Raw genomic sequence first — 14,836 nt, forward strand, 5'->3', positions numbered from 1 at the left:
GATTTGATCCCAGCACTACCATTTTGGGGCTCAGTGGTTCAGCAAATCCATCTGTTAAACACTGACAACAGAGCACACATTCCTCACCATTGAATTTAAAAAGATCACTTGCTACCAACTGGTCGCTTGGTTACTGTGAGATTTCCTGTATCTATCACTGCTTTCCAGCTTGGCTTCAAGCAGCGCATGTCTACTGAGAGAGGTATGCCAGATGAAAGACTTCTTCTAGATTTTGGGCTTCTACACAAACTATTTGTTCCCAGCTCTGTCCTGATACAGTCATCACCTCTTCCTTCCCCCACACTGATGCAGAAAGTAGTTCTGTTTGAACTGAAGCCAGGAGTATACTCTAGACAGCAGCCTGTCTTAGAAGGCTGCTGTTGTTCATCTTGCTTGCTTAGACGGCAGAACAATAAGTCTGCTGACTGAGGAAAGAAAACTTAGTATTTAAATTAGTTTTGAAGTGGGAGATCATAGCAAAAATGTTCAGTGGCATCCTCCACATAATTGGATATTCAACACTTCTGACAGAGTGTGTTAAATATTTTCTGGTCTCCAGAAAAATGGATGTTTGCTCAAAATTATGCATTTCATGCACGCTGGAAGGTGTTCTGAGTCTGTTTCAGAGCCAAACCAAAATGTAATCAATCACTGATATATATCCATGTCCATATTGTACTGAGGAAGGCTAGAAGTTCAAGGTAAATTTATTTTCAAAGTACATATATGGCACCATATACAATGCCCGAGGTTCATTTTCTTGTGGGCGATCACAGTAAATACATGAAATGCAATAAAATCAATAAAAGACCACACCCAACAGGGCAAATAACAATGTGCAAAAAAAACTGCAAACACACATAGAAAGAGAAAAAATAAATAATAATTAAATAAGCAATAAATATCAAGAACATGAGATGAAGAATCTTTGAAAGTGAGCCCAGTTCAGTGGGAATATTTCAGTGATGGGGAGAGTGAAGTTCTCTCCTCTGGTTCAAGAGCCTGAATGCTGAGGGGTAATGACTGTTCCTGAACCTGTTGACATGGGTCCTGAGGATCTTGATAGCAGCAGCGGGTACGTTACCGTATCACCCCATCTGATCAGGCTCGTGAGGCCCATCCTACAAATCCAAATGTGATGCTTAGTATCCCTAATCAGACAATGCTTCTCCAAATGCTCGTAAAACCTGTCTCGAAAAAGCTGCACCAATAGTTTGCCCATAACTGACGTAACTCCCAGGATTATTCCGATTACCCTTCTTGAACAACATTTACCACCTTCCAATCTCCTGTCGCCAGTGACGATGCAAGATCATCAAAGGCACAGCAATTTCTTTTCTTGCTTCCCATAGTAGCATAGGGCATATCCCATCTGGACCCGTTGACTCTACTGTCCTAATGTTTTTCAAAAGTTGCAGCACATCCTCTTCCTTAACTTCGACATGTTCCACCGCATCAGTGCGCCTTATGTTGTCCTTACATTCGTCAAGGTCCCTCTGACCAGTAAATGCTGAAGCAAAGTAATCATTAAGGACCTCCCCTGCCTCCTGGCAATTGTTTCCTCTTTTATCCCTGTTCGGTCCTAATCTCAGACCCTTAATTCCTCCTGTTCTTCATGAGCAATGCCTTGGAGTTTTCCTTAATCCCACTCGGCAAGCCCTTCTCAAGTCCTGTTCTAGCTTTCCCATGTCCCCTCTCAATATAACGAAAACTATTTCTGGGTTCCTCAAAAAATGAATCACATTTTATATCCAGTGAATGGTGCACCAAGTTAATCTAAAGATTGGCATTGTATGACAAAAACAGACGCTTACTGCTCGTTGACCAATGCCACAAGATATAGGCCTACAACATAAATGTGGGCAGTCCTGGGACATTGCTCGCTGGTGCCAGTGATTTCTTTCATGTGAATGCCCAACATACCAGTTTATTGCAGTAATTCTGGCACATCCAATTGACTGCATCTTTCATTAAATTGACTCTAAGTATTAGGGAGGCAATTGAACTTGGATATTTGGATGAGGAAGTGGAAAGGTGGGTTAATAAGTTTTACGCGAAGGGTGGTGGTGTTGTGGATCGTGTAAACGTTGTCGTATATTACAATGGAACATTGGCAGGAAGCAATGCTGGGCTGAGAAGAGACAGATGGAGTTCAATCCGGAAAAGTGGGAAGTTATATGCTTTGGAAGGTTGGACTTGAAGGTAGAATACAGGGTTAATGGCAGGGTTCTTCACAGTGTGGAGGATCAGTGGAACCTTATGGTACATGTCCAAAGATCTCTCAAAGTTACCATGCACGTTGATACAGCGGTTAAGAAGGTGTGCTGGCCTTCATTACTCATGAAATTGAGTTCAAGAGCCAGGAGGTAATGTTGAAGCTCTGTAAAATTCTCATTAGACCACACTTAGAATATTGTGTTCAGTTCTGGTCACCTCCTTACAGAAAAGATGTGGAAGCTTTAGAGAGTGTAGAGAAGATTTACCAGGATAATGCCTGGATTAGAAAACATGTCTTATGACAATTCGTTGAGCAAGCTGGGGCTTTTCTCATTGGAGAGAAACAATAGACAATAGACAATAGGTGCAGGAGTAGGCCATTCAGCCCTTAGAACCAGCAATGCCATTCACTGTGATCATGGCTGGTCATCCACAATCAGTATCCAGTTCCTGCCTTATCCCCACAACCTTTGATTCTGCTATCTTGAAAGCATCCAGAGACTTGGCCTCCACAGCCTTCTGGGGCAGAGCATTCCATATATCCACCACTCTCTGGGTGAAAAAGTTTTCTTCAACTCCGTTATAAATGGCCTACCCCTTATTCTTAAACTGTGGCCTCTGGTTCTGGACTCACCCATCAGTGGGAACACGCTTCCTGCCTCCAGTGTGTCCAATCCCTTAATAATCCTATATGTTTCAATAATATCCCCTCTCAACCTTCTAAATTCCAGTGTATACAAGCCCAATCGCTCCAATCTTTCAACATATGACAGTCCCACCATCCCGGGAATTAACCTTGTGAACCTATGCTGCACTCCCTCAATAGCAAGAATGCCCTTCCTCAAATTTGGAGACCAAAACTGCACACAGTACTCCAGGTGTGGTCTCACCAGGGCCCTGTACAACAGCAGAAGGACCTCTTTGCTCTTATACTCAATTCCCCTTGTTATGAAGGCCAGCATGCCATTAGCTTTCTTCACAGCCTGCTGTACTTGCATGCTTGCTTTCAGTGACTGATGTACAAGAACACCTTGATCTCATTGTACTTCCCCTTTTCCTAACCTGACTCCATTTAGATAATAATCTGCCTTCCCGTTCTTACCACCAAAGTGGATAACCTCACATTTATCCACATTAAACTGCATCTGCCATGCATCTGCCCACTCACCCAGCCTGTCCAAGTCACCCTGCATTCTCATAACATCCTCCTCACATTTCACACTGCCACCCAGCTTTGTGTCATCGACAAATTTGCTAATGTTACTTTTAATTCCCTTATCTAAATCATTAATATATATTGTAAACAGCTGTGGTCCCAGCACTGAACCCTGCGGTACCCCACTGGTCACCACCTGCCATTCCGAAAGGGACCCATTAATCGCTACTCTTTGTTTTCTGTCAGCCAGCCAATTTTCAATCCATGTCAGTACTCTGCCCCCAATATCATGTGCCCTAATTTTGCCCATTAATCTCCTATGTGGGACTTCATCAAAGGCTTTCTGAAAGTCCAGATACACTACATCCACTGGCTCTCCCTTGTCCATTTTCATAGTTACATCCTCAAAAAATTCCAGATGATTAGTCAAGCACGATTTCCTGATCCAGATGTGTCGTAATTTCGTCTTTTTTAATTGACTCCAGCATCTTTCCCACCACCGACGTCAGGCTAACAAGTCTATAATTCCCTGTTTTCTCTCTTCCTCCCTTCTTGAAGAGAGGGACAACATTAGCCACCCTTCAATCCACAGGAACTGATCCTGAATCTATAGAACATTGGGAAATGATTACCAGTGTGTCCGCGATTTCTAAAGCCACCTCCTTAAGTACCCTGGGATGCAGACCATCTGGTCCCGGGGACTTATCAGCCTTCAGACCCAACAGCCCATCCAACACCATTTCCTGCCTAATATAAATTTCCTTCAATTCATCCATTACCCTAGGTCCTTTGGCCACTATTACATCTGGGAGATTGTTTGTGTCTTCCCTAGTGAAGACAGATCCAAAGTACCTGTTCAACACGTCTGCCTTGTTCCCCATAATAAATTCACCTGCTTCTGTCTTCACGGGCCCAATTTTGGTCTTAACTATTTTTTAGGAGAATGAGAGGTTACTTGATAGAGGTGTATAAGACAATAAGAGGCATAGGTAGAGTGGACAGCCCTGGATGAAAATAGCATAATTTTAAGGTGATTGGAGGAAAGCATAAGGGGGATATCAGAGGTAGTTTTTTTATATATACAGAGTGTGGTGAGTGCATGGGACACATTGCCAGAGTGGTGGTAGAGGCAGATGCATTAGGGACATTTAAGAGACCCTTAGATAGGCTCATGGGTGAAAGAAAAATGGAAGTTTATGTGGGAGGGTGGGGTTAGATTGATCTTGGAGAATGTTAAAAGGCTGGCATAACCTCACGGGCCAAAGAGCCTGTTCTGTGCTGCATTGTTCTCTATCTACGTTCTATGTTCAAAGTTCAAAGTAGATCTTATTATCAAAGTACATAAATGTCACCATATGAAACAATGAGATTCACTTTCTTGGGGACAAACTCAATAAATCCATTATAGAATAATAACTAATATGCCGGCTCGTGGCGTAGTGGCATCAGCGCTGGACTTTAGGGCGAGAGGACCGGAGTTCGAATCCTGCCGGCTCCCTTGCACGCTCTCCATTCATGCCTGGGTTGAGTGTTGAGCTAACAACTCGACCTCGTAAAAAAAAAACCTGGAGAAGGATGGGCTGTGCCAGGTTTCAGATGACCAAGACACGCTGTACGATGAGCATACCAAAAAACTTCTCATGACTGCGACCCGACGACTCCACCAGGAGTTAAGGGCGCGCGCACGCAGAATAATAACCGTAATAAAATCAACGAATGCACCAACTTAGAAACATAGAAACATAGAAAATAGGTGCAGGAGTAGGCCATTCGGCCCTTCGAGTCTGCACCGCCATTCAGTATGATCATGGCTCATCATCCAACTCAGAACCCCACCCCAGCCTTCCCTCCATACCCCCGATCCCTTTAGCCACAAGGGCCATATCTAACTCCCTCTTAAATATAGCCAATGAACTGGCCTCAACTGTTTCCTGTGGCAGAGAATTCCACAGATTCACCACTCTCTCTGTGAAGAAGTTTTTCCTCATCTCGGTCCTAAAAGGCTTCCCCTTTATCCTCAAACTGTGACCCCTCGTTCTGGACTTCCCCAACATCAGGAACAATCTTCCTGCATCTAGCCTGTCCAATCCCTTTAGGATTTTATACTTTTCAATCAGATCCCCCCTCAATCTTCTAAATTCCAACGAGTATAAGCCTAGTTCATCCAGTCTTTCTTCATATGAAAGTCCTGCCATCCCAGGAATCAATCTGGTGAACCTTCTTTGTACTCCCTCTATGGCAAGGATGTCTTTCCTCAGATTAGGGGACCAAAACTGCACACAATACTCCAGATGTGGTCTCACCAAGGCCTTGTACAACTGCAGTAGTACCTCCCTGCTCCTGTACTCGAATCCTCTCGCTATAAATGCCAGCATACCATTCGCCTTTTTCACCGCCTGCTGTACCTGCATGCCCACTTCCAATGACTGGTGTATAATGACACCCAGGTCTCGTTGCACCTCCCCTTTTCCTAATCGGCCACCATTCAGATAATAATCTGTTTTCCTGTTTTTGCCACCAAAGTGGATAACTTCACATTTATCCACATTAATTTGCATCTGCCATGAATTTGCCCACTCACCTAACCTATCCAAGTCACCCTGCATCCTCTTAGCATCCTCCTCACAGCTAACACTGCCGCCCAGCTTCGTGTCATCCGCAAACTTGGAGATGCTGCAATTAATTCCCTCATCCAAGTCATTAATATATATTGTAAACAACTGGGGTCCCAGCACTGAGCCTTGCGGTACCCCACTAGTCACTGCCTGCCATTCTGAAAAGGTCCCGTTTATTCCCACTCTTTGTTTCCTGTCTGCCAACCAATTCTCCACCCACACCAATACCTTACCCCCAATACCGTGTGCTTTAAGTTTGCACACTAATCTCCTGTGTGGGACCTTATCAAAAGCCTTTTGAAAATCCAAATATACCACATCCACTGGTTCTCCCTTATCCACTCTACTAGTTACATCCTCAAAAAATTCTATGAGATTCGTCAGACATAATTTTCCTTTCACAAATCCATGCTGACTTGTGCAATCAACCAGTGTGCAAAAGACAGCAAATACAAAAAGAAAGAAATAATAAAAATAAATAAATAAGCAATAAATATCGAGAACAAAAGATGAAAAGCCCTTTAAATTGAGTCCATAGGTTGTGGGAACATTTCAGTGATGGGGCAAGTGAAGTTGAGTAAAGTTGGTTCAAGAGGCTGATGGTTGAGGGGTATAGCTGCTCCTGAAGCTGGTGCTGTGGGTCCTGAGGCTCCTGTACCTCCTTCCCACTGGCAACAGCGAGAAGAGAGCATGGCCTGCGTGCAGGTCTTTCATGACAGACACTGCTTTGCTGCAACAACGCTCCAATGGTGGGGAGGGATTTACCTGTGACGGACTGGGCCGTATCCACTGCTTTTTTTGTAGGATTTTCTATTCAAGGTCATTGGTGTTTCCATACCAGACTGTAATGCATTCAGTCAATACTACACATCTTCAGAAGTTTGTCAGAGTTTTAGATGTCATGCCTAATCTTCGCAAGTTCCTAAGGAAGTAAGGGCGCTGCCATGCTTTCTTCATATTGCTGGGCCCAGCAAGGTCCTCCAAAATAATAACACTGAGGAATTTAAAGTTGCTGACCCTCTCTACCTCTGATCCACCGATGAGGACTCAATCATGGACCTCTGGTTTCCTCCTTCTGAAGTCTATAATCATCTCCTTGGTCTTGCTGACATTGATAAGAGGTGGTTGTTATGGCACCACTCAGACAGATTTTCAATCTCCCTCCTATATGCTGATTCATCACCACATTTGATTTGGCCAACGGCAGTGTAGTCATCAGCAAACTTGAATATATGGCATTGGAGCTGTGCTAAGTCACACAGTCATAAGTGTTAAGTGAGTAGAGCAGGGGGCTAAGCACACAGCCATGTGGTGCACCTACATTGATGGAGATTGTGGAGGAGATTTTGTTGCCAATCTGAACTGACTGGAGTCTGCAAGTGAGGAAATCGAGGATTCAATTACACATGGAGGTATTAAGGCCAAGGTCTTGAAGTTTATTGAGTAGTTTTGAGAGGATGGTGGTATTGAATGCCGAGCTGTAATCGATAAAGTCCATCCTGATGTATGCATCTTTGCTGTCCTGATTGTTCCGGGGTTGCGTGAAGAGCCAGTGAAATGGCATCTGCTGTGGACCGGTTGTGACAGTAGGCAAATTGGAGCGGGTCCAAGTCACTTCTCAGGCAGGAGTTGATATGTTTCATCACCAACCTCTCAAAACGTGGATGTAAGTGCTACTGGATGATAGTCATTGAAGCAGGTTATCAGGTTCTTCTTAGGCACCAGTAAAAGTCTGCTTGAAGCAGATGTGTACCTCAGAGTGCTGAAGCAAGAGGTTAAAGATCTCAGTAAATACTCCAGCTAGTTGATCAGCACACGTCTTTAGTACTTGGCCAGGTACCCCTTCTGGGCGAATGGTGTCTGTGGGTTCAACCTCCTGAAGCTCTCAGATACTGAAATCACAGATCATGGCATGTTATATTACAGTATATTATATATATATTCTTCATTTTAGTGACAATGACACACTTACATATCCCATATTTTAACCCTGATTTTCTGATTTACAGAAATACAACACAATGTGAATTGGAGATAACTGCCTTTACCACTTTCACATCCCTGCCATTGTCTCAGGTATATCCCCATTGGGAACGATGGAAAATCTAGAGACAGTTCTGGTTGGCCTAACTGGTATGCTCCTTCCTTGACCGAGTTTGTAATGAGGTATCAATCTCCACTTTGCAGGAAAATCTAAGCAATTATTTCTGCATGTAGACTCATTTAGAGTTTGGATATCTGTGGAGTTAGGGCAGGATGGCTGAAATGTTCCACAGCAGGTGGGATTTTGAGGTAAAACTCATCAGGCAATGAAATGCAAGAGGCAGGAATCAGAGCGTTTTATTTGTTCATTATAGCAGGTGGAACTCCATTGCATCCTTACAGAGACTAACACTGGTAGAGAAGACTGGAGAAGTCACCTTCACAAGCAAGAGCTTGCTGAGGTGCAACATCTTTAATTTAATTTACAATAATGGCTATGTGAATGCCTGGTGGAAACAATTAGCTATTTGAAAACAAGGAATAGTTAAAATTTACATGTCAATGCAAATCTTGCCCCAATGGACAGTGACCATTACTTTCCTCAATGAAATTGAATGAACTGGAATCATTTTGCAGGTACATCAAAATATGTCGACATCCCTGAAGGGAATGTGTTTAACTTTGAAAATAGCACAGATGGATTTGTGGATAAGGCAGGCTGAAACTGAATTCAAACAATGTATAGTAATCCATTTTGTAACGAAGAATGAAAAGGTGTGAACGCTGAAGAACTAACAGGGTTATAAGAACAAAAGAGATAAAATGGTACAGATATTCATTTCATTAAGTGTCAGAACAAATTGATAAAACTGTGTGTAAAAATGTAAATGTTCAGTTCTATAGACAGTTAATCAGAATGAAAAAAAATCAGACCTGCTCATTATTTATTTAGTTACGTTCAGAATTGTTGTTCCTCTCCACAAGTTATAACACATCAGGCGGAAACCTTGCCATATCTTTAGCCCTTGTCTGTTTTTACGAGGCCAAGTTGCTAGCTCGATGCTCAACCCAGCACAGATGGAAAGTGTGCAAGGAGCCAGTCGGATTTGAACCCGGGACCACTTGACTAGTCCGGGGCGGATGCCACTAAAGCACCGGCTGGCATTACAGTTGAATGTTGAATCCTAATTTGACAACCCAATTAGACACAGTACACTTGGAAGAAGAAACTGAAATTAGTTTTGGGGTCTCTAAAGGCTTGGCACGGAGGGAAGCCTGGTGTAAGGAAGTATAAGGATTTCTTTGGAGATCCTGTGAAATTCCTTCTGGTCCATCAGGAGATGTTTAGAAAGGAATATTAAAAAGCTTAGCTGAGTCTCCCCTGACAGGATCCCTGTCTGCTTACAACATCAGCATCACGTGTTACAATTTCAATTCTCTGTTCAAGCTCATCCATTATTGGATGTGGACACTTTAGTAGTAATGACTTTCCACGTACTTATAGGGGGCAGATTTGGGCTGCTTGAAAAACTTGAGATGAGGCAGGAGGTGGGTGGGGGTGAATTCAGTAGATATTACCTGATGGTTCATCTGGACAACCTGTGACCCTCCTCCCAACACCTTTCCTCCCAGGCCATCCAGATTGAAACCAAGGCTGAAACATGGGAAATAGTAACCATGGCAAGACTGGGTAAGTGTCAAGAAACTTCGCATCCTTGAGCAACCATTGTTCATCGACTGTGCAACTTCCAAAGATTATAATCCCACCATTTCACATCTTTCATTTCTGATGAAAGAAACCATAACAATCACTATCTAATTGAATCTAATTTTGCAATTAATCCTTTAAAAATATAATTCAGTGAAACCTATTGTGGTATATTGTTGAATTCCAACTGTTGTCTCTCAGAATCATTTGTTTTCATTTCAAAAGAAGGATTATTACTGTTGATGAACTGCCTGCTGTTTTTGAAGCTTAGTTATCCTAGATATTCATTTCAGACTCCAATACACCCTGTGTGACACCAAAACCCTATTAATATTGTTATCGTTTGCTGCCATCCCAACCTAATGACAAAACCCTATGAAGAATATTCTGCTCTTTTCTTTGAAAACTTGAATAATAACAAATCCATCAAGAGCCTTTCAGAACCAGTTTCACGAAAGTAAAACTTCAGCCTTCTGCTTAATACACAAATCAGACTCCTCCAATCTGCTATTCTACCTCATCCTAATCATTTAATCTACAGCCCAAATATGACTGAGATTGAAAATCTCCAACTTATCTTGTTGCAAGTGTTTTGATGTGTTATCCTTGTAATTTTCAGCAGTCTCTTGTAACCACAGTTTAATATTAGGGACCAACCTGCTGTTAACTCAAGTGGGTCTGTAAGGATATTACAGCAGACTGTAGAGTCTGAATCAATCCTGACCTTTCAGGGTAAACAACGGAATGCTCGTGCAGTTTTGAACAGCAATGAAGGTGGTTTTGAATCATGTTTCCAGTGGCAAGATAAATTCAATAGTAATTGCAGGCCCAATCAAACAATGGTCTTAAAGCCAATTATTTGTGTTTTTTGCCTGTAAAAGAGAAGGATAAACAGGGTGCATTATGTTTAAGGTAAGATGGGTGTCCTTTCCAAGAACGTAGGGCAAATGTGTTAACTGTGCAATCATTAGTTAGCTCTTAGAGAAGGTTTAGGAGAACAGGAGTAGAAAATAAATCTTTCTTTAAATGGCAATTCTAATCGCTCCATTACAGGAAGGCTGTGGGGAATTTGGACAAAGGATTTCACCAGGATGTTGCCTAGATATGAGGGTATGAGCTACAAGGAGAGGTTGAACAAGCTTGTGTTGTTTTCTCTGCAGCATTGAAAAGCCGAGGAAAGACCTGACAGAAGTTTATAAGTTTATGAGAGCTTTAGATAGGGTGGAGAGTCAGAATCTTTTTCCCAGAGTAGAAATATCAAGTATTAGAGGATGTGCGTTTAAAGTGAGAAGAGGAAAGTTTAAAGGAGATGTGAAGACCATGTCTATCTTTAAAAAGACAGTAGTAAGTGTCTGGAACAGGCAGCCAAGGGTAGTAGTGGAAGCAGATACAATAATTGGTATTTAGGAGACCATAGGATGGGCACATGAAAAAGTAGGAAATGCAGTGATAGGGATCAGAAGAGATTTGGTTTAATTTGGCATTGTATTTGGCACAGATATCATGGGTTGAAGGGATATTCCTATTGTACGAGAGGCTTCTTTTTACCCACAGACAGGCTGATCATTTCAAACATTCACATCAAATCTTCAATAGGAAAGCAAAGTGTTTTGTTTCTTGCCACAAACCTTTCAGGCAGTTCTCAATCATTGGAGAAGTTGGTACCCGCCTCCCCAAGGTGCAACCATAAATCATTCAGCTGTTTTAAAATACTGCAGTTGCAAATGCCATGTGAGCAATTCTGATCATTTTCAGTTGTCTATGATATAAACAACAGTGCGAAGTGAACAGGGTTGTGTCTTTTGCTGCCAAATAAATGAATGTTGCCTGGAATGAACGTGTTGAGTTATAAAGGGAGATTGGACAGGCTGGGACAGTTTTCCCTGGAGCAGAGGAGGATGAGGAGTGACCATGTAGAGGTTATTAACATTATGAGAGATACAGAAAGGGTAGAGAGTTGCAGTCCCCAGGGTAAGGCAATCTTAAATTATAGAATGTAGGTTTAAAGTGAAAGGTGAAAGATCTGAAGTTAACACATACAAAATGCTGGAGAATCTCAGCAGGATATTGGACTACTGGAAAATGATGTTGGAGAGTTAGTAATGGGGGACAAAGAAATGGCAGACAAACTCAATAAGTATTTTGAATCAGTCTTCACTGTGAAAGACACTAACCGTCTGCCAGAAATTCGAGACTGTCAGAGGGCAGAAGTGAGTGCAGTTACTATTACTAAGAAGAAGATGCTTAGGAAGCGGAAAGGTCTGAAGGTTGATAAGGCACCTGGACCAGATGGACTACACCTCAGGGTTCTGAAAGAGATGGCTGAAGAGACTGAGGAGGCATTAGTAAAGATCTTTCAAGATTTCAACTGGTTCTGGAATGGTTCCAGAGGACTGAAAAACTGCAAATGTTACTTCACTCTTTAAGAAGGGAGGGAGGCAAAAGAAAGGAAAATATGGGTCAGTTCGCCTGTTGGAATTCTTTGAGAAAATAACAGGCAGGATAGACAAAAGACAGTCAGAGGATAATGCTTACTTGGATTTTCAGAAGGCCTTCGACAAGGTGCCGCACATGGGGCTGCCTAACAAGACAAGAGCCCATGGTATAACGGGAGGATTGGCTGACTGGCAAGAGGCAAAGGGACCTGTTCTGGTTGGTTGCAGGTAACTAGTTGTGCTCCACAAGGGTCAATATTGTGACCCCTTCTTTTCATATTATATGTTAAAGATTTGGATGATAGAATTGAGGGCTTTGCAGCTAAGTTTGTGGATGATATAAAGATAGGTGGAGAGGCAGATAGTGTTGAGGAAGCAGGGAGTATGCAGAAGGACTGGGACAGATTAGGAGAATGTGCAAAGAAGTGGCAGATAGAATATAGTGCAGGGAAGTGTATGATCATGCACTTTGGTAGAGGAATAAAGTCATAGAATATTTTCTAAAAGGGGAGAAAATTCTAAAATCCGAGGTCCAAAGGGTATTCGAAGATTCATTTATTGATTATCAAAGTATACAACTCTGAAATTCTTCTTATCCAGATAGACGTGAAACGAAGAAGGAAAAGAACAGCAGCACCATCATCAACCCCACCCCCAAAACCCATCCTCTCCACACAAAAAAAAACAAAAAAAATTAACAGGCACATTGACCCACATATCCCCCACCCCCACACACAAGAAAATGAGAAATGTCAGGTGAAAAACACGAAATATAAAAAACTATAAGACTGAAGAAAAGTCTATAGTCCAAGTCCATATCCCAAACGCAGAAAACCCTAGGTAACTTTCTCCAGGCACTCCACAGGCCTTTCACTCTCTGGTAGCAGAGCAACCTTACCAGCGATCAAATGGCATTTGCCTCAATATCTCAGTCTCCCTCATCACTTTAATCGACAGATAATGGAAGCTTTAATCAGTGAAATGGAGTTGAACATGGACTCACGCCCTTCGTAGTCTGCTCACCACGAGATTCCCACACGCTGCCTCTGTCTCCCGGAATCCACTTAGGGACTGTAGAGTGCTAAAACACCCAAACAATCTCTAAAGTGCAAATCACAGGCTCCAACAGTTCCAGAATCACATTCAAAACAAAGAACAAACATCAATGACATAAAAGAAGTGAAGTATATGGTTTCATGATCTATCCAGAAGGTATCACTCGAAGGAGCATTTTACACAGGCGCCGTCCTGACTGGAAGTCATGAATAGGGTCCTTAGGAGTCATTATGCAGGATTCCCTCAAGGACAACTTGCAGGTTGAGTTGGTGGTGAGGAAGGCAAATACAATATTAGCATTCATTTTGAAAGGACAAGCACATAAGAGCAAGGTATTTTCAAGGTATTGGTCAGACCACACTTGGAGTATTGTGAGCAGTTTTGGGCCCTTTTTCTAAGAAAATGTGCTGCCATTGGAGACAGTTCCAAGGAGGTTTACAAGAATGATTCCAGGAATGAAGGGATTAACGTATGAGGAATATTTGATGGCTCTGAGCCTGTACTCACTGGAGTTTATAAGAATGAGGGGGTATCTCATTGAAACCTATTGAATATTGAAAGGCCTAGATAGAGTGGATGGGGAGAGGATGTTTCATATAGTGGATGAGTTTCGGACCAGGGTAGAGCACAGCCTCAGAGTAGAGGGACGTCCATTTAGATGAGAAGGAATTTCTTCAGCCAGAGAGTGGTGAATCTGTGGAATTCATTGCCACAGACAGCTGTGGTGGCCAAGTCACTGAGTATATTTAAAGCGGAGATTGATAGGTTCTTGATAAATCAGGGCATCAAAGGTTACAGGAAGGAGTCAGGAGAATGGGGTTGAGAGGGACAATAAATCAACCATGATGGAATGGCAGAGCCGACTCGATGGGTTAAGTGGCCTAATCCTGCTCTGTGTCTTGTGGTCTTGTGTTTAGAGTGGTATGGTCCGATTGCTGGCAAATGTAATTAGCATCTTCTTCAGCACGGACAAATATTTTGAAGTAGCTTTGGGAATCTAATTCCCTCGTTGTTTTGTGAAAATCACAAACCAGGTACTGAAATTACTCAGCTTTAATGGGATTTAAGATTAATGGGATTCTAAACATTGCATCTTTGGTCAGATTGTGACGTTGATTTTCTTCTGGAATATTTGCACACTGATGATTACATGGGGTAACCTGCATGATTTTGTAGGTTCTAAAATCAAAATATATGTACAAAAAGTATAGAAGTATATAAAAATCTGGACTTTTGCAACTGCTTACGTATATATCTGGCTGAGATTTTGCCTTATTATGGCTTACTGTTTACATGAATACAGATGACTCCCACTTCTAACTCTTGATCTCCCTCACTAACCTCATCCAGTATATTATTAGAAATGATGAACTCATCATCTTATCTAGGATTCTATCTGTTTCCCATTTAAGTGCAGCTCCTGAGTATATTCCTCTACCTCATCTCAATTTCTAGTTCCTCCATCTTCATCAATAATGATCCTACTGATTAGTGAGTAATAAGAAATCTAAATCTGATTCTAGTGCATTTTCATCTCCACGTCCCATATCTTTGTCCCTATTTGTCACAGTTTGGTGCCAAGATCCAACTCTGGCCTCATCACTTTGAAGTTAGATCGCGAACATTTTCAAGTCAAGTCAAGTTGTGTTCATTGTCATACCCACGA

Source organism: Mobula hypostoma, chromosome 16 (genome assembly GCF_963921235.1).
Source record: "Mobula hypostoma chromosome 16, sMobHyp1.1, whole genome shotgun sequence".
Classification (NCBI taxonomy): Eukaryota; Metazoa; Chordata; class Chondrichthyes; order Myliobatiformes; family Myliobatidae; genus Mobula; species Mobula hypostoma.